This window comes from Alligator mississippiensis, chromosome 4, assembly GCF_030867095.1.
Source record: "Alligator mississippiensis isolate rAllMis1 chromosome 4, rAllMis1, whole genome shotgun sequence".
Lineage (NCBI taxonomy): Eukaryota > Metazoa > Chordata > Crocodylia > Alligatoridae > Alligator > Alligator mississippiensis.
Window position 1 is genome coordinate 169,804,546 of NC_081827.1, and position 20,609 is coordinate 169,825,154.

The window sequence follows — 20,609 nt, forward strand, 5'->3', positions numbered from 1 at the left end:
TGCTGATGCACGATAAAGTGCCATTGGCTTTTTTGATGGCTTCGTCACACTGCCGACTCATGTTCATCTTGGAGTCCACTAGGACTCCAAGATCCCTTTTCACTTCCGTGCCACCCAGCAGGTCATTCCCTAGGCTGTAGGTGTGCTGGACATTTTTCCTCCCTAGGTGCAGCACTTTGCATTTCTCCTTGTTGAACTGCATTCTGTTGTTTTCTGCCCACTTGTCCAACCTGTCCAGGTCTGCCTGCAGCTGTTCCCTGCCCTCCGGCATGTCCACTTCTCCCCATAGCTTTGTGTCATCTGCAAACTTGGACAGAGTACATTTCACTCCCTCGTCCAAGTCACTGATGAAAACATTAAAGAGTATCGGTCCAAGGACCGAGCCCTGCGGGACCCCACTGCCCACACCCTTCCAGGTCGAAACCGACCCATCCACCACAACTCTCTGGGTGCGACCCTCCAGTCAATTTGCCACCCACCGGACTGTGTAGTCATCCAAGTCACAGCCTCTTAACTTGTTCACCAGTATGGGGTGGGATACCGTATCGAAGGCCTTCCTGAAGTCTAAGTATACGACATCCACCCCTCCTCCTGTGTCCAGGCGTTTCGTAACCTGGTCATAAAAAGAAACTAGATTGGTCAGGCACGATCTGCCTGCCACGAACTCATGCTGGTTTCCCCTCAGCATAATTTGTCCTGCCGGGCTCTCACAAATGTGAGCCTTGATAATTTTTTCAAAGACTTTGCCAAGGATGGAGGTGAGACTGACTGGTCTATAGTTGCCCGGGTCCTTCTTCCTCCCCTTTTTGAAAATGGGGACCACGTTGGCCCTTTTCCAGTCCTCCGGGACTTGGCCCGTGCACCACGAGCGTTCAAATATTCCCGCCAGTGGCTGTGCAATGATGTCGGCCAGTGCCTTCAGCACCCTTGGATGGAGCTCATCCGGGCCTGCCGACTTAAAGGCATCCAGTTCTTCCAAATGACTCTGCACCATCTCAGGGTCTACGCGTGGTAGTCTGGCGCCTTGCTGCTGCCTCTCCCCAACCCCAGTGAGAGACGTGTCGTGCCCCTCACTTAGGAACACTGAGGCAAAGAACTCGTTGAGGAGTTCAGCCTTGTCCCCCCTGTCTGTCACCAATTGCTTCTGCCCATTTAGCAGGGGTCCTATTCCTCCCTGGGCCTTCCTTTTACTCCCTATATATCTAAAAAACAATTTCTTGTTGTCTTTTACTTGGGTTGCCATCCTCAGCTCCATGGTAGCTTTGGCCCGTCTAACTGCCTCCCTACAAGCACGAGCAGAGGAGGTATATTCATCTTCGGTGATCTCTCCCTGTTTCCACTTTTTATGTGCTCCCCTTTTGGCCCTTAGGCTGCCCTGGATTTCTGTGGTCAGCCAGGGAAGCCTCCTGGCCCCTTTCCCTCTTTTGCCTCACTCGGGGATTGTCTTGCTTTGTGCCCGAAGGATCGTTTCCTTAAGGCACAGCCACCCTTCTTGGGCTCCCATCACTTCAAATCTACTCTGCAGTGCGTCCTTGACTAATCGCCTGAGTTCATTGAAATCAGCTTTCCTAAAGTCTAGCACTTTCACCCTACTAGTTACCTTACCCACTCGACGTCTTATGGTGAATTCTATTATTAGGTGATCACTGTCTCCCAAATGGCTACCGATCTGGAGGTCCCCTACCATGTCATCCCCCGTTGCCAATACCAGATCCAGTAAAGCATTCCCTCTAGTGGGACTGTGTACCTCCTGTGTCAGGTGGAGGTCCTGTACACAGGTTAGAAACCTGCGTGAGTGGTGGGATTTTGCTGTCTGTGACTCCCAGCAGATGTCCGGGTAGTTTAGGTCCCCCATGACTACCGCCTCTTTAGCTTTTATGGTCTCCAAGAGTTGCCTCAGGAGCCCCGAATCTCTTTCTTCCCCTTGATGTGGGGGTCTGTAGCAGACCCCTACGACCAAATCCCTTTCTCCTTGCCCCCCATGTAGCCTAACCCACAATCCTTCTACTTCCTCAACCTTGGATTCCGTCTTGATGAGGGTTGATGTATATTGCTCACTGACATAGAGCGCAACCCCTCCCCCTTTCTTCCCCACCCTGTCCTTTCTGTACAATCTATAGCCCTCAATATGTACTGCCCAGTCGTGGGATGAATCCCACCAGGTTTCCGTTAGCCCCACTAAGTCATAGGTGTTTAGTGCAAGCAGGAGTGCTAGTTCATCCTGCTTGTTCCCCATGCTCCTAGCATTAGTATATAGGCACTTGAGCCCTGCGACTGGTGCCTTTGCTGCCCCCCCGCTCCGAGTCCCAAGGGGCCCATTGTTTCTTACCTTCTCGTTTCTTACCTGTGCCGTAGTGCTGGCTTCCCCATGGCTTTCAGGTTCCCAGTGCTCTCTTTCTTCAGGCTGGGCTGTCCTTGTTGGTGCCACATGGTTTGGTGGTCCACAGCTTCCCCCACCCTCATCTTCCCCTCCCCCCGACGAGCCTAGTTTAAAGCCCGCCGGAGGAGATCTGCCAACCTAGAAGAAAACACACGCTTACCTTTGGGGGACAGGTGAATCCCATCCCAGCTGAGCATGTCCCTCGTCGTGATGTGCGGGTCGTTGTCCAGGAAGCTGAAGCCTGCCTCGAGACACCACTGCTGAAGCCACCAGTTGGTTTCTCGGATGCAGTTCTCATGCCGTCTTCCGCGTCCGTTCACTGGTAGGATGGGTCAGCTCCCAGTGACTCCTTGCACCAAACTGTGGCAGAGTCTGGGGTCCAGCCCCACCAAAAGCTCTGAGCAAAAGCTTGGTGCCTGATCTCACTGGACCCTGACCTACAGCCCCAGACAGAGCTCTGCTGATGCTCCTCAGTGCTGCCCTGATACATGCCAGTTATGCCAGTCCCATTCTCCAGTGCACCATTGCACCTGAACGCTGCCCTATAGCACCCCCTCTGCAACTCCTGTTATTCCAGTTTTACCTTCTGCCAGTGCACAATTTACCCTCAGCCTACAGCACCCCGATTATCTCCACCCTGGACTCCACTCAGCCCTGGCCTCTGCAGCACCCCAGACCAATTCTGCCAGCACATTGTGCCCCTGCTTTTCCTGGCATTTGTGGGTTCTCCCTGGGCTGGGGTCACCTGTACAATGCCTCGTACTAGGGCTTGAGCAAAGACCCCCCAAGCTCATTGCACCTATGACTTACAGCATGTTTGACCCTCTCTCACTGCGCTTCCGTGGCATATGGCCCTGAGACAACATGCAGCCCCCTGTCCTTCCCTTGTTTACTGGTGATGAGAAGTCCTGCCAAGAATCTGATGCTCCAGTCCACAAGACTGGACTCTCAATGCCTGGTGGCAGGATTCAGAGCTAGGGATCTCAGGGGCAGCTAGAAACAAAAGGTATTAGAGACAAGAGGGCACAAGAGCTTCAGAGTGGGCAGCATGTGCCAGAGGATCCATGCCAGGCTATTCACTGAGACCTGTGCATAGAGAGACAGGGCCGTGGGGTTCTAGCTGGCACTAGGGTGGATGCCAAAAGGGACAGCATGGTCTAGTGGGCAGAGCATGAGTTGGAAGTACAGCAGACCTGGCTCCTTTGCCTTGTGTAGCTAAGTGGGGCCTGAGCAAGTTGTTTCACTTCTGTTTCCAGCCACCAGTTTGGACTGGAAGCTCTCTGGGACAAGGACTGGCCCTGGCAATGTGTGTGTGCAGCACTCAGTGCTGGGTAACTCTGATCTCAGCTACAGATGAGCACAAATAACACCGGTTGGCACGTTGTAATTGATTATTTACATGGTAACAGCATCTACAAGCCACAGTCCTGGATCAGAAACCGAGGTGCACAGTGCTATACATGTATTGGGCAAAATGGTGGTTCCTGCCCCAAGGACCTTCCAGCCTGAGTGACATACCTCACTGCTGAGTCCTAGAGCCTAGAACTTCCTCTGGTGGGTTTGAGTTTGAAAAGTGACATCAGTCTTTGCATCTACAGCAGATCCAAAAGTGTCATGGGGCGCACTACCAAATGGACTGCATCCACTGTATGTCCCCCCAGGATGCCCCAAACTCTTCAGTGTTGCAAGGCCAAATATTTCCAAACCCATGTGCTGTATCTTCAGGCCTGCCAGGACTGAATGGATGGCCTTCAAATGCATGGCTCTTGAAAAGCCCTTCTTTCACCATGCCCACAGGACTCCTGGGTCCTATCCCAGAGGTGCTGGTGCCAGTGTGCATGAGTTACTTCTCAGCATTGTGCCTCAGTTTCCCCTCTAGAACAGGGGCAATATCTGTGCATTCATGAAGTTGTTGCTACAGCATAATTTATGGTTATCCACCTATGTTACACCACCAGGGCAGGAATCCATGCCCTCCTTATAGCCCAGCCAAGGATGTTAAACCTTTTAGACCACTGGCAATGGCACAAGTGCTTTGTGGATCAATTCTTCTCCTTCCCCTGGGGACTCCACAGTTTAGGTGGGTCTTCACTTTAAGAGAGATCAACCTGACAGTCAGTCTGTGCAACCAGCATCCAAGCTTGGCAGCTGGGCTAATTTGTGCAAGAATGAAAGGACTGGTGTATGTAAGCCTGTCTGTATGAGAGCAAGTAAGCATGTCCCTGTCTGGGTATGGGTGAGCAAGGGAATGTGAGCATGGGTCAGAAAGCCCATGGGCAGGTGGTTGTGTGTATATCTGCCTTGCACTAGTACAGTGCATGTGTGTGAATATGAGTGAGCAAGTACACAGTTGGGTGCATATTTCTGCATATACATGCATGAGCAAGTACATGGATATGGGAGCAAATAACAAGATATGTACATACATGTACATGCATGAAAAAATATACGCACATGTCTGTGCATGCGTGTGTGATCAAGGGCATGTGTACATCAGCAAATGCAACAAGTGTGCAAGCTAGCACACAGATATGTATATGCATGCATGCATGTGCATATGTGAACAAGGGGCATGAGTATGTGCATGCATGTCTGTGCTTCTTTGTCTCTCCCCTCCCCCACAGCTTACAGGGGTGAGCAGAGCACAGGCAGCTTGAGAAAGCTGGGTGGGGTGCTGTGGCCACTGACTCATGCTGCTGTCAGAGAGGCCCAGACAGCCCCAGAGTAACTAGGTGTGAGAGAATGAAATAGCAAGCTGCAGAGCAGAGGCATTCCCCCTCCTCGCCTTCCCATGGCAGGGAGGAGATGGAGCTGGGGGGGGAATCTCATGACCCACACAGGCCCTTCTGCACGGACTCTATGCTGGAGCCTGTAGGAGATGCCCTGCGCTAAAGATGCACTGGGAACCAGTCTGTCTCCCTTCCTCTGCCCCTGATCCAGCCCCCTCCTTCTTTTCTTCTGGCATGTCCTTCATCTCCATGGAGGGACAGGGGCACCCCTCTCCCTCAAGAGACAGACAGTGCTAGCTTCCCCTTGATGGTGAGAAGTATTCAGCAGTTCCCCTGGGCTAGGGACAGACATTACACATAAACTGGTTTAAGTGATCAGAAACTGGTTTAAACCTGTAACAGAACAGATGTTCAATGGACACAAACCAGTTTGAAAATGGCTGAAACTGGTTTGAGATAAACCTGGTTGAATATAGTATCAGAGTTAACTGATTTGGCTCAAACTGGTTTATGCAATGTCTGTCTCAAACCCCAAACATTAATGGAAACTAGACAGACCAGACACTTGACAGGGCAACCTGGAACCTGATTCTGAGGTGTAGGGGTCCAAATGGCACAGCACCATCCAGGAGCCATTGTCCAGAGCAGGCCCCAACCAGCTAAAAGCAGAGGATGGGGTCAGGACTGGAACAGGGTCAGAGGCTGGGATTTCCTTAAGAGACTTAAAGGAGTTAGGTGCCAGATTTCCTTTCACTTTCAGTCTGCACAGCTCCCATGGCCTGACAGTGCCTTGGTTGCTGGTTACTCTCAGTGACCCTTGCTTGCTAAGCATCCATCATACTGTGTGGCCTATGGAGCCTACCAGATGTTTCCACCCCTTGAAATCACTGCTCTTTTTTCTTTTTTTCTTTTTTTCATTGCATCATCTCTCTAATGGCCTCCTCTGGATCTCCTCTGCTTCTCCTGCTTGCTTTCTAAAGTATCCCTGGCAAGGTATTTCTGTGTAGCCCCATTCTTAGCATGCAGCCTACCCACTTCTATTAGCCCCTGCACCTCCTCCTCCAGAACCTCCTGTTGAGGTTTTGGCTACACTTCTTCTCTCACTTGTTTGTTTTTGTGCACCCCAACCATGGCCTCACCAAACCCCAGGACCTCCTGGTCAACCTCCTCCTGGCCCTGGCCAAGCTGGCCATCTATCTCACCAGGAAGGAGGCTTTGGCCAGGAGGGTCCCCAGAGACTTCAGGGCTATTTTCCTGGGTCTCATCCGCCCCCATCTCCAGGTAGAGCACCACTAGGCAGTGTCTGCTGGCTCTCTAGCCACCTTTGAGAGTCAGTGGGTGCTATCCGGGGTGCTATGCTCGGTGTCCCCCCCGATACTGCACTTCTTTTGAACCTTTAGTCCATTCGCACATCTCTTTTGTCATTTTTTGTTCCCCCACATTTAGTTGTTGCTTTTTTCTCCACCAAGTTGCAGCTTTTTGTGATCTGTTGCCTTGAAGGCAACAGATAGGCCTACCCACCTCTATGATGAAGTTTCATAGATTTCATAGATTTCATAGACATTAGGGGCTGAAACGGACCTTGTGAGATCATCGACTCCAGACCCACGCCATAGGCAGGAAGTCTGCTGGGTTGAAATGATTCCAGCAAGATAAGCATCCAAAGATTTTTTGAATAGGTTCTCCACCTTGGGAAGAAAAACCCGCAGCATCCTTATAGGCTCGGCAGTGCTATGTTGGCTAGCAGTATGGAAGAAAGAGACTTGGGGGTCATCATTGACCACAAGATGAACATGAGCCTGCAGTGCGATGCTGCGACTAGTAAAGCGACCAGAACACTGGCTTGCATCCATAGATGCTTCTCAAGCAAATCCTGGGACATCATTCTCCCCTTGTACTCGGCCTTGGTGAGGCTGCAGCTGGAGTACTGCGTCCAGTTTTGGGCTCCACAATTCAAAAAGGATGTGGAGAAGCTTGAGAGAGTCCAGAGAAGAGCCACGCGCACGATCAGAGGTCAGGGAAGCAGACCCTACGATGACAGGCTGAGAGCCCTGGGGCTCTTTAGCCTGGAAAAGCGCAGGCTCAGGGGTGATCTGATGGCCACCTATAAGTTTATCAGGGGTGACCACCAGTATCTGGGGGAATGTTTGTTCACCAGAGTGCCCCAAGGGATGACGACTAGGTCGAATGGTCATAAACTACTACAAGACCATTTCAGGCTGGACATAAGGAAGAATTTCTTTACTGTCCGAGCCCCCCAGGTCTGGAACAGCCTGCCACCGGAGGTGGTTCAAGCGCCTACATTGAGCACCTTCAAGAGCAAACTGGATGCTTATCTTGCTGGGATCCTATGACCCCAGCTGACTTCCTGCCCTTTGGGCAGGGGGCTGGACTCGATGATCTTCCGAGGTCGCTTCCAGCCCTAATGTCTATGAAATCTATGAATGAGTCCAGAGTAGGTGCTTGCACCACCAGACCCTGGACACCAGACCCTGGGCACTCGGACTATAAAGAAATTTTTCTTTATGTCCAGTCTAAATCAGCCTTCCAGAAGTTTGTGGCTGTTAGACCTTGTTATCCCTTGGGGGCACCCTGGTGAACAACCATTCTCCCAGATCCTGGTGCACATCCCTTATATACTTGTAGGCTGCCACCAAGTTCCCCCTGAGCCTTCTTTTCCCCAGGCTGAAGAGTCCCATGTCCCTCAGCCTCTCCTCGTAAAGCTTGCTCTCTTGGCCTTTGATCATGTGGGTGGCTCTCCTTTGGACTTTCTCAAGCTTGTTTATCCACATCCCTCCTGAAGTGGGGGGCCCAAAACTAGATGCAGTATTCCAGGTGCAGCCTCACTAAGGCCAAGTAAAGTGGGAGGATGATGTCCCTGGTTTTGCTTGAGATGCATAGGTGGAAGCATGCCAGAGTTTGGTTTGCCTTGCTGGCTACAGCATCACATTCATGGCTCATGTTCATCTTGTGGTCAATCAAGACCCCTAAGTCTCTTTCAGTTGTGGTGCTAGCAAGCATAGCACCACCGAGCCTATAAGTATGATGCTGGGTTTTCCTCCCAAGGTGGAGCACCCTGAATTTCTCTATGTTGAATGCCATCAGGTTTTGCTCCGCCTGCCTTGCAAGTCTGTCCAGGTTGGCCTGTATCCCAAGCCTGTCCTCCAGTGTGACCGCCTTCCCCCATAGTTTAGTGTCATCCGCAAACTTCACCAGTCTGCATCTGACGCCCAAATCCAGATCATCAATGAAGATGGACTGGCCAGAGTACTGAGCCTGGAGAAACACCACTGGTCACCTTGTAGTATGTTGATTTGCGCCTGTCAACTAATACTCTTTGGGTCCAACCCCAAAGCCAGTTCTCTAGCCATCGGACCGTAAGATGGTCAAGGCCACAGTTCCCCAGCTTGGTTGTGAGGACATCATGGCAGACCAAGTCAAAGGCCTTCTTAAAGTGCAGATAAATGACATCAACTTCATCTCCCTTGTCCAGGCAATGCATCACCTGGTCATAGAAAGAGACGAGGTTGGCCAGGCAAGAACTTCCAGCAAAAAAGCCATGTCGGGTGGCGCTCAGAAAGTTGCTTTCCATTAGCCTGTTGGTGATAGAATCTTTGCTGATTTTCTCCAGGATCTTTCCAGGGATGGACATCAGATTGATTAACCTGTAATTCCCTGGATCTTCCTTCCTTCCTTTCTTGAAGATTGGGACCACGTTGGCTCTTTTCCAGTCTTCTGGTACTGCTCTCAAGCGCCATGAGTTCTCAAATATCTTGACCTATGATGTCCACCAGCTCCTTCAGGACTCTTGGGTGCATTCCATCTGGGCCCTCAGACTTAGAGATGTCGAGCCTCTCGAGGTGTTCCTTCACTTGATCTATGTTGATTGTGGGCCCATCTCCTGACCCCTGGATGTTTCCCTGCTATCACCCTATGCATAAGCTGAGGATAAAACCTTGCAAGGAGACATCGGAGGTGACACATAACAGCCTAAGAGCTGCCCTTTGCTGGGCCAGACTGTAGGTCCATCTAGCCCAGTGTCCTGTGTCACACAGTGGCTGGGAGTGGATGCTAAAAGGGAGAATGAACTGAATATGACCAGGGTTTTTTCCACTGTTCTTCTCTCACTTGCAGCCTCCAGAATTTAAGGTCTAGGAAGTTCTGATTCAGAGGTCATATCCCTAATTCGCATGCTTTGAGGGAAGGGGAAAGTCTTTTTGTACAGCACCTAGCAAGCTTCTCTGGGATGGGGTCTCCAAGTGCTACCACAATACAAACAATCAGGAACATCAGCTGCCAGAAGTAAGGTCCAGTGAAGGATTTGGATGGACGAGGGTGAAGTGCAGTATATAATGGGCCAGGTCTGCAGGTGCTATGAGGGACCCTTGCAGGCTTGGGTGGGGACTGAGCTGGGGACATTTTAGTCCACCGGGGTTTAGTCTGTATTTCTCCTGCACCTGTTCCTCAGGGTGCTGGTCCAGCCCTGGCTGCTGGCTCCTTGGGTTCTTTCTCTAGGGCTTGGTGGCCACTGCTGGACCCTTCATTCTGACCCTCTGACCTGCATCGCCACCTCTGCTCCTCCCCTGTGATGGCTGAATTCTGTAGACTCTGCCCCACCTGAGAGGCCTGGGCTTCTTGTTGTTTCAGAGGCTGTTTTGAAGCTTCTGGCCCTGGAAACCTGTGCCTGCTGGGAGCCCCCAATACCCACCTGGCATGCTGGTAGGACACCAGGCAGGCTTCCAGCTGTGCCTGCTCCGTGCTTGTGGTCAAACATATCTGTGACACATTTTGGTTTTAACATAGGGGCATTTCCCAACCTGCCTCATTGGAAAGTCCCCAGCCAATGCCTTCCAGGCCGGGGTGGTCAGGTAGTAAGGATGCTCAGGGGACATACCATACACTAGGTGAGCTACTTGCTGGATGCACATCACCCGCTTTCTGCTGGCACAGGGCAGGGATGTTCCTGTTTGTCCTATTCAGATGGTTTGAGAGACCCCAGGCAAATGAGGCTCTGCCTGTGGACTCTGAAGTTAGCAGTTGCTGCTCTGAGCACTATTGTTGGGAAAGAGTCATTGTCTGTAACTTCTACCAATCTCCGTGCCACCTCCTGGCATGCTGATGCCTCCATTATCTCCCTCTCTTGGTACCTCTATTTGCTTATTTCCCTACTGAGTCTTCCTTTCCTATCCATGTCAGGAACCACCTCTTTCTTTTTTATGTAACACGTAGTTAACATTTAAAATTCATTGCCACAGGAGGTGGTGGAGACCAACAGCACAGCCAGCTTCAAAAGGGGACTGGAGAAATTCATGGATCATAGATCTATTAATGGCTATTGAACAGAATGATTGGATATGGTTCCTCTGGTATTTCTAACCCAATAATGGTAGATGCCAGGAGGGTATTGAATAGGGCAGTGGTTCCCAACTTTTTTAGACCATGAACCAGCAAACTGCAGACCAGAAAGGACTGTGGATCGACAAACTATAGACCAGCATACTGCAGACCAGAAGTGACCAGCATACCACAAGCCAGCAGCCAACCCTTTGTTATACTCAGTATAAAAAAAGTTTGGCTGCTGGTCCTCGGTATGCCGATCAATTCGGTACTTCTGGTCCAGCAGCCAACCCTCCTGTAGACCGGCAGCCAACCCTTTGCAGCCAGTACTGAGCTGCGGCCCCAGGGCTTGGGAACCTCTGGAATAGGGGATTGATTACTTTAGATTTATCCAGTTCAGTGTGCTCCCTGTATCGCATCCACTCCTGCTATTGTCAGAGACAGAAAACTGGGCTAGAGGGAACATTGGTCTGACCCAGGATGGCACTTGTTATGTTCTTTCCTTTGCCCATTGTGAGGGGTCCCCTTCTGGCTGTGCGTATCTATTGCCATACCTACTCCAGTAAGCAACTACCATGGGTGACTGGTGCCACCTGAGTTGGGGGGGCACATGCCCCTCCAGCAACCAGTCAGCAACTGGGGGGGTCCCCCATGGCCAATCATGCCAACCGGGGAGGGGTCTGGGAGGTGGTCCCATCTGCCCCCCTGCCAGTCACCTAAGCAGGGAGTACAGCCTGTCAGGGTGCACCAGCTCTCTCAGGGTGCATGCATGCCCCCCTGCAACCCCTACTGGCAAATACCAAGTGCTAACCACCATCCAGGATGGCTCAGTGTTTGTATTCTTGGCCTGACAATGCTGAGGTTCCCAATGCATGGCCCGTCTCCACTGCTGGATCTTGATCAGCTGCTCAGCTCCTGACTTGTTGTCTTTCCTAGAAGCTGCATGGGGAAGCCGAGCACCTTTCTGATCCCATCCTCAGCACTTCCGAGGAGGCATCTCCTTTTATGGCCAACTCCAGATGAATAATTACTCTGGAGGAATGTAGTAGGAGACAGAGCTCTGAGGCCGGCAGTTTCTAGCTGAAGGGCGGGTTAGACAGAGGCTGTTTTCTCCGGCGTGGGCTGGAAGATGCTTCCCTTGATTTATCACCTGTATTAGGGAAGGCAGCTAGAGCTGCTATTTCCAGAGTGGAGAGCTCATGGGGGATGTTGAAGGGAGCTGCTATCCCCCCCGGGCCATTGGGAACAGCAGAAGTGCCGCAGAAAGGACCTAACTCCTTGATTTCCAAAGGGAATCTCAGTGGAAGAAAGCAGATCTTGATTCCCCAAGGAGGGGGGCGAAGGCAGTTGCCCTCTCTCTCTCAGCCCTAGGCAAGTGCTGTTTGCATGGTGGCAGCTCCCAAAGGCCTCACAGACGGTCCAAGTTTCCTGGGAGCTGTATATACCCATGCAGACAGAGACCACCCCTGCCCCAAGGGGAACTGGTTTAGCCTAGAGCATTAGATGAGGTGGGGTTAGAACCCAGGCTTCTCCTGACTCCAGTCCAGTTTGCTGCCTGATGGACCAGCCAGGCTCCAGCCCCACACTCTGTCAGGGAGAAGGATGTGAACCGCCTCCTTGAGTTTCATCCCCTTTCACTCCCTGCCCCACCACAGGGCCCACAACCCTACTTTCACAGGTCTACAGCAGTGGGGGTCGGGACAGATCAGTAGGTCATGTTCCCTGCCTCAGTGGTCTTCTGCCATGGCAATAGCTAGGACATTTCAGCCACAGATCTCCATGGGCCTTGCCAAGGAGGGCAGATTCAGTATCCTCACACCAGAGATGGGGAAACTGAGGCACAAAGAGGGGCAGTGACTTCCCCAAGGTCACCCAGCAGGCCCGTAGAAGAGCTGGGAGGAGAACCCAAATCCCTTCAGTTATAGCACTATGCAGCAGACAGCATTACTTCCCCATCCCCATATCCATAGGATTCTTTTGCTTTGCTCCTAGCTCACCCTATTACCCCTGGGCTTTATGTCTAATGTGGTTGTGCCTCTGCCGCCCCTGGGTGGGAGGAGAATCCAGCCTTCCCTCAAACCTGGCACAGCCAGTCCCTGGTCACAGCCCCTGCCTGAGCAGTGCATTAAACTACACTGGATGTCAGCAACTTCAAGAGGTCATTGCAGCAGCCCAGGCAAGCCAGGCTAGACCCCTTTTGACCTGCCATTGCCCCCCACCCCAGCAGGGTGGAATCTCCACCCCAAGATCCCCATCTACTGGGGTGCCCCTCCCATAGCTGGCTCAGCTGCTGTCCTCGATCTACAGCCCCAAAATCAGTGGAAACACCCCATACAGCAGGCCCCAATGGGAAAGCTTCAGAGCCTCATTTAGCACCCCCTAAAGCCAAAGGCAATGAGTAGAGCAAGGAGCAGCTGCAAGTAGCCCCTAACACAGCCCAGGCCTGGCCATGGTTCTAGCTCCATAAAAGGACCCATGAATAATGCCTGCCATGGAGGAGCCACTTGTAAGGGTGCCAAGGAGATGGAGGGCACCGTCTGCCTCTCCCCACTCTTTCAAGAAGCAGAGGCCAGGCCTTGCCCTGGCTTTGTCTGGCTCAGGCTACAGCTGGGGAGACCAGGCCCCAGTGCCCTGGGCTGAGCTTGGCTGCAGAGCAGGAGCCGGGTTTGTTTCTCATTAGCTGCTCTTGGCAGGAGCTGTGGAAAAAATAGCTTAAAACACCAAAAAGTTTGGGGGAAAAAAAGCAAAGACAGTATTGGGAGACAGGGGGGCGGGGGGCAGACTTGTGGCTGAGGGACAGCCTTCCTGAGCCAGGGGCGTGGGCAAAGAGGGGAACAGAGGGGTGCACGGTGAGAAGGGGCTGGGGAGGGACAAAAAGACCCAGGGACCCTGAGAAGCACGAGAGAGACGAGGAGACAAGACAGCGGGAGGAGCAGACAGAAAAGACAGCCAGGAAGAGAGGGGGAGGGAGAGGTAAAGACACTTTGCCTGTCTGTGCCTGGCATTCTCCCACTGTAGCTTGATACCGGTGTACTCCTCTGAGGCCTGTTTCCCCCCAACTCATTCCTGCTCAGGCTTGGGCCCCTATGGGCACCAAAGTGAGGGCTGGTGCCCCTTGCCCCTGTCAAGCTCCCAGGTGGTATGCAAGGCCCCACACACCTCCCCACCACCAAGACTCCCCATGGCTCTTACCAGCCTGTGAACCAGGTTCTGCATACTCCAGTGTACTCATTGCCAGCAAGTGGCCCCATGCCCTGTGCCTGAGCTGGGAGCTTTGCACTAATAACTCCACTGATTTCATTACAGCCAGTTCTGAATTATCCTGGCGCAATGGGGCAAAGTCCCACACCTGCTTTAATGACCTGAGTAGACATTGCTCAAGTCCTGAGGAAGGGTGGTCAGGCTGTCAGTGAAGGTGCCCAAGCACCAGGCTCTGGGGCTTTAGAATCACTGCCAACAGGCAGAGCACCTGGGGTACACATGGTGATAGATAGATAGATAGATAGATAGATAGATAGATAGATAGATAGATAGATAGATAGATAGATAGATAGATAGATAGATCACCACCTGCCTGGTCTTGCATCCCCTTTGCTCTCCATTGCTGGAATAGACTGACCGGGTCCTGCTTTGCATGAAGGGTGCCTGAAGTCCAGAACTGGCTCTGCCACTGATCTCCTGGGTGACCTTGGGCAAGACTTGTGCCTCAGTTTCTCCATCTGTAACAGTGGCAGAGCAGTGTTCGGTTTTCTGCATAAAGCACTTCATGGTTTAAAGTTGGTGAGGGCTCACAGTATGAGTTGAGTTTTGCTATGGCTATGGGATGGTGCCAACTGCCCCACAGGGCTTCTCCAAGGCCAGCTGAGCTGTACAAAGGCCCCCGAGCTGTGCAGATTCCCAGGCCTCATTTTTAATTTTCTCCAAATCCTCCTCTGCACAGTGGATAGAATGGGGACAAGCTGCTGCAGGCAACACACACCCTTGCGATCTCATCCTGGGACCACATTGGCATAGGCAATGGGCTGGGCTATGTCTTTCTCCAAAGCTCCAAAGCTTGCTTCCGTGAGCTGGCTGAGCAGAGCCCCCATCTGGGGTGCCACATCCAGGCTAAGGCATCCAGCATGCTGTGCTCTCTGTATCTTCAAAACCTTCATGTTTGCATGCCCAGGAGTGCTAACATTGCTGCTGTGGCACCATGGTCAAAAATCACTTCTCCAAATCAAGAGCTCTCTGGGTCAGGGGCAGTCTTTGGGCTTGTCATTTCAGGGACATGCAGGAACACTAAGCTCAGTTGGCTGAAGATGTAAAGTTAATAATGTGTGTACATCCATGTGCATTAAACCCTAGGCAACTTCTCTTATTCAGAAGTAAAGCGGGCCTGTATCCTCAAGGGGAGTTATGGGCTTGTCTACGTGGGAGCACTCAAGAAAATAAAGCTGAATTAGCTCAAGGCATGACTTCAGCTAAACTGTATTGAACCCCTGTGTGCATGCTCTCATTTGAAATTAATTGGTCTTGATTCCGTTTAGCTAAATTCCCTTCCTGAGGGAACTGGGTCAAGTGGCATCAAGGCCATTTTAAGTCTTTGAAGACATGTATCCACACAGAGATTTATGCAGTCCAGCTGATCCACTTTGAAGTCGCATCTTTTTTCATTTGGATCAACTTTCCTGAGCATCTCTGTGTGGATGAGCACTGAGACCTGCTCCCTCCCACAGTCAAGAACAGAATCCTCTTTTCCAGATCCCAGGACAGAACCCAGGAGTTCCTGTGCTCTGCTTTAACTCCTCCACCACACTCCCTCTCTGAGCACCTCATCCCTTTTTACTCACCAAAATGCTCAGGTAATTAACCAGCCCTGTGGATGAGAAGAAGTGTGGGTTGGAAACTGCTGTGATTAGAACGATCCATTCACTGTCTGTGCATCATAGAGCAGGAGTAAGGGGCAAGAAGTGGGCCTAGGTATAGATTGGTGTTTTCCGGTATTGTCCTTCACTAGAAAAGCTTGCACTAAGAGGGAAAGGCAAAGCTGTTTTTCAAACAAGAGTGGGCCCATTTCACAAACTCTGAGCTGGTGTCCAAGGCCAGAGGCCTCATTCACCATTGCCCTGCACCGTGCACCACAGCTTGAACCAGGCAGCTGAGTGTGAAACATTGCTGTTCCAAAGTACCAAAAATCCAACCAGTGACATTCTATAGTCACTCTTGCAACAGGGTAAAAGGTGGGACCAGATGCAGGGCAAGGCAGTCGGCGGCCAAGATGTTATCCAGAGACAAGGAGATCTTCATAAGGGAAGGAGTCCCAGGTCGGACTAGGGATGGGAGCATGGTGGAGCTGTGTGGACTGGGCTGAGACTGATGGTGTCAGAGCTGTCACTCACAGGCAGAGCTGTACTGAGGGGGCCATACACGTGCGTGTATACTGGCATGCATTCACGCATGTGATCGCAGCCAAGGGAGCCCATCACTTGTGTTTGCTGCTTATTAGACAACGTTCCAAGGTCACTTGAGCTGCACCCCGCCCCTTGCAATGGGCTGGAACACCAGGCCGAGGCTCCACTTAAGTCCCACTTAAGCACTAAGAGGAGTCCCATTGGACTCTCAGGGCCTAAGTGGGCAGTAAGTGGTACTTAACCTTGGCCCTGATGCCCAGGGAGGAGCTCCCCCATGCTGAGATCTGTTCCCAGTTGCAGGGCAGTGTCAAAGAAAAGACAACATTTGCCTGGGCCACCTGCTTGGGCACATCTGGAAGAGGAAGCAGCTGTAGAACGGATGTAGACAGGACACACTGCCACACTGGGGAGAGGCTGAGTTGCTCCCCAGCTGGGCTCTGCTGCCCCCATGCACCCCTGTTGGTCAAGGTGAATTGTCTCACCCTAGCTCTCAGTGGAAGAACAGTGCCAGGACCTCATTCTCTGGGGCCAGACACACCCTACCCTGGCATGTCTCCCATTTTACACCTCCTCCATGGAGAAACTACAGGGACTGTAGAGCCCTGACATTGCTCTAAGTTGCAGACATCTGGCACAACCACTCTGAGGTGCAGAAGTGATAGGCTTTGTGGCCATGAGAGCCGTTTCCAGTCCCCTTCCATAGTCTGGCTCCTGCCTCCTGGAATGCTGTCAGTGCTTGGACCTCACACAGAGGTATCATTGAGCTTGCTGTGCCATTGGCATGAGGGCTCTCACCCTGGGGTAGTACCTGCTAGGAAGAGCTAGTTACATCTACCCTATGCCTAGCTAGTGCAAAGGGCCAGCTGGAAATCCTTGTGACCTTTGTACTAAGCAAAGTGGTGGCAAAGCAATTTACACCCACTAAGCTTTGGAGTAAATGCAAACCTGTGGTGCAGGGCAACACAGACCCAGGCCCAGCATGGCCCCATCTGCAAAGCTAGTTCTTGTCCTGTATCTGCTCCATCACCTGTCTGAGTTTTCTTCCCTTGCCAGGCTGCAGCAGAGCTGATTGGCACATGCATCACGGTGGGTGGGGGAGGAGGTGCATCTTAACTGCAGCTTGCAGGGTAACCCACTGATTCTTCTGTGGCCCAGTGCCCAGAAGCGCTGCTCACACCGTGAATCAGCTGCACGACCTGTTCTAAAAGGTGACAGCAACCTTTTCATTGAGGCCTCTGCTGTGCAAAGATGCATGACACAGACCCCACCTTGATCTCATTGCACTTGAGCCAGGCAAATTCCACAAGCCTCCATGCTGGCACAGGGCAACCGACATAGAGAGGCTTCATGTGACACTGGAAGGAATGAATAAAGCATGCACATGAGAGAGAGAGAAAGCACAAAAACCTTCCAAAAGAGAACCAAGATGGGGACTAGATCAGCACCATATGTGGGGCTGGCAGCATTGTACAGCCCAGCTCCCCACTGCCACAGCAAGAAGCAAACTGCAGTGCTTGCTGGGGCAGCAAACTCCCCCTAAGTGATATCTGCTCTAAGGCCCTGTACTAGCAGAGCTGCAAGGGTGCAAAGGAAAGCTGGGAAAGAGGAAAGGGGAAATCAAACTCCTGCTGCTGCTGCTGTTGACCTGGGAGGAGCTCCTTGCAAGGCTGGGCTAAGAGGGCGCTGTTCACTGCGCGTCTCCCTGGCTGGGCCTTGGCAATGAAGTACAAAAGCAAAGGGATGTTGGCAGGTTCATAGGTGAGGCGTGCAGAGTGCCCAGCCCCAATGCTCCCCTCTCCCAGAGTGGGTGCAGGGGCATTGCTCTCCCAGCCAGACTTCTGGTGTGAGCATCCAATCCCTTCCCTTGCAGCCAGGTGTCACTCTGCAGCCACCTCCCTGTGGGCACAAAGCAGGTGGGAGCAGAGGTGGAGGAACTGAAAAGGCACTTCGGAATGGGCCTTTCCAGCTGTCACTGGGTTATAAATCTGATGTGGTAGCACCAGACAGGCGGAGGCTATTTACTTTGGCAGGCTTCCCCTTGTACAAACACACAGAGTCACTGCTTGAGATCCACTCTCCAGGGTAATTCACCTCCAAGCTCCTTTTAACACAACCTCATTTCCTTCCTTCCCTTCGTGCCTGGTGCCAGGTGTGTGTCTGTGCTGGGGAGGGTCCAGCTGCAGGGGGGAGGTTAACGGGGAAAGCACTCTGGGGCTGTTCCATGCCAAACACTCGCACGCTGCAATAACACGGAGCAGCGATGCTGTATGCAATTGCTCCAGTGGGAGAACCAGTAAGCGGGAGGAAATAGCTTTTTCTCTTGCTTAGTTGCTTCTCTTGCCCCTTCTCTGGCTGGAAGGGAATGTACCTCTCACCAGGAGCAAGAAATGTGGCCTCAGGAGAGTCGGTGTGTGATACCACGCACAGAGATGTGGGTGTCTTGGGTGCCCCTAGGGAGGGTTGGGGGAAAGGGTAGGTAGATAGTTCAGGTCAGCACCCAGGTGTTGGTAGCAGGGTCTGATGGCCTCTCTGGAATGGAATGGAAGGAGACACCTGCACCCACATGGGCAACTTTATTATTGGCAGCCTCCGCCACAGCCAGTTTGTGACAGGAAGTCTGATGGGATGAAATAAGGGCTTAGGGCTGAGAAGCCCTCCCCATGCCCATGCCTGAGACACCTGTGCCAGGGGATCAGGCCCCGCAGCCTGATTGCACTGGGCCCTGGGAAAGGGCTGGGGGCTGGGAAGGTAGAGCATGGTTGAGGCATGCTGTAGCAGGGGAGGGGGTACAGCAGGCTGTAGCTGTCTGGATCCACTGAGGATGTAGGCTGGCCTGAAATTTGCTCAGCAGGCCAGAGATATTAGGGAAAGCTGGGGGGCCCTACCCAAAGCCCATGGGACACTTTCCATTGGCTTTTCCAGGCAGCACAGCAGTCAATGGGTCCCCAATGACACCCCTCTGATGGCCCCCTCCAGAGCTGGAGCAGCCTGAAAACCTGAGGGAATCTAGGTCCTAACCCCTCAGCTACAAGCATGTTGGCCCCCTCCTACAGCTTCCCCATCTCTGTAATCGGGGGGCAAACTCTGGCTCAGATCCCACCCTGGGTGCAGCTCCCACCAGCCAGCATTGCCGGGCGGGGGGTAAGGGAAGGGGAGGAAAGCCACTGGGCAGATAGGGCCTGTGCCTTAGGTCTCTTTTTCCCCTCCCCTTTCAGTCAAAAGTGCTGTGCTGGCAGCTCCTGAAATAAAAAGCAAATGTGAATCTGGCAGAGCAACAATAAATGCAAGCAGCAGCAGTCCCTTCACCTCCTGGGCCTTGACTCATTCTTTCCACCCAACAGCCTCACCTCTGAACCCATGGCATTTCATCATGGGTTGGGAAGGGAAGCCTGCCCCCTTAGGTATGTATATAGGCAGTCCTCTGCCCCCAACAATGCATTTACCCTCCCACATGCATCCAGGAGACCAGGAAATACCAGCCACTCATCACACTAGGGAAACTGAGGCACAATGCAAATGACCAGGAAATCAAATGGGCTTAGCTAAGAAATGAATCCATGTCTCCTGAGTCCCAAGTCTTTGGTTCATCCTGCAGCCCCCAGAGCAGCTGCCTTTTCTTTGAGAAAAGACGGTTCTCTCCCCTAGTACACTTTGGTTTTCACATCTGGCCATTGCATTTCTCATCCTTCTCATCCTGGCAAGTCTAAGATGAGGGCCTGGCATATCCATGGAAAGGGACAATCCCAGCCATGAGGAGAGGGCCAAATATTGAGGAGGAAGCAGGAGCCTGATCTGATCCAGGCAAGGCAGGTGGTGAAGAGCACAGCTCACACCAGAATATGGGTGTCTCCAACATTGCTCAGGAAGCAAATTCCTATGGAGGGTTGCAGAGGTTGTCTGGAGGAAAGCCAAACAACCAGGGTGCTGTGAGAGAGCAAAGGCTGAAGAAAAATATTCTCACATTTGGATCCAAGGGGAACAATGCAGAGGTCAGGCCCAGGGCCCATATCGAGCATAGCTGTCTCCTCAGGCCACTATGGGTAAAGCAGGCTCTGGCCTATATAGTCAGCAGCCTACAGGGGTATGGCCAACATTATGTACAGATGCCTTTGGCTCTGCAACCTGGTGTCCAGGTGTATACTCCCAACTGAGCCAAATGGCGGGGGGGGAGTGTCTTTGGCACAAATTTCAAGCAAGGTTCAGATCAAGCATCTGAATCTACATCGTGGTGCCTTAACTAACCAGTGTAGAACCCCCATTTGAGGAGCAGGTTCCTGCCCCTTCAAGAGATACAGCATAAAACTCGTGTCCTGAGCTTTATACAGGGAGGGGATTGAGTTCAGGATGCTCTTCTTCCATCACTTCCCAGTAGATACCACTAGTTGTAGCTTGGGAAGTGTCCCCAATGTCTCCATCACTTAGGCATCCCCAGGGTGAAGACACCCAGGAAGGAAGCAATCAGTATCAGCAGTTCTCGGGATACTGCTGGTGGCACTTCTCTGGATAGGAAGAACTGCCCAGGGTGGGGGCTAGACTGAGACCCCACTAAATTAATTTCATCTGGGCAGTTAATGGGTTATATGGGGAGAACCAATGAACTAGATACAGGGGATCCCTTTCCCCCTGAGAGGCATGACTGTTAATCTTTATGGCTCTGTAAGTGATGCCAGACTGGATCCAATCCATAACCCACCAAGTCCATACCCTGGTCTCTGAGCAGGGCCCAGACTGGATGGCCTGCCTCAGAGCCAGCTCTGTGATGACCATTCA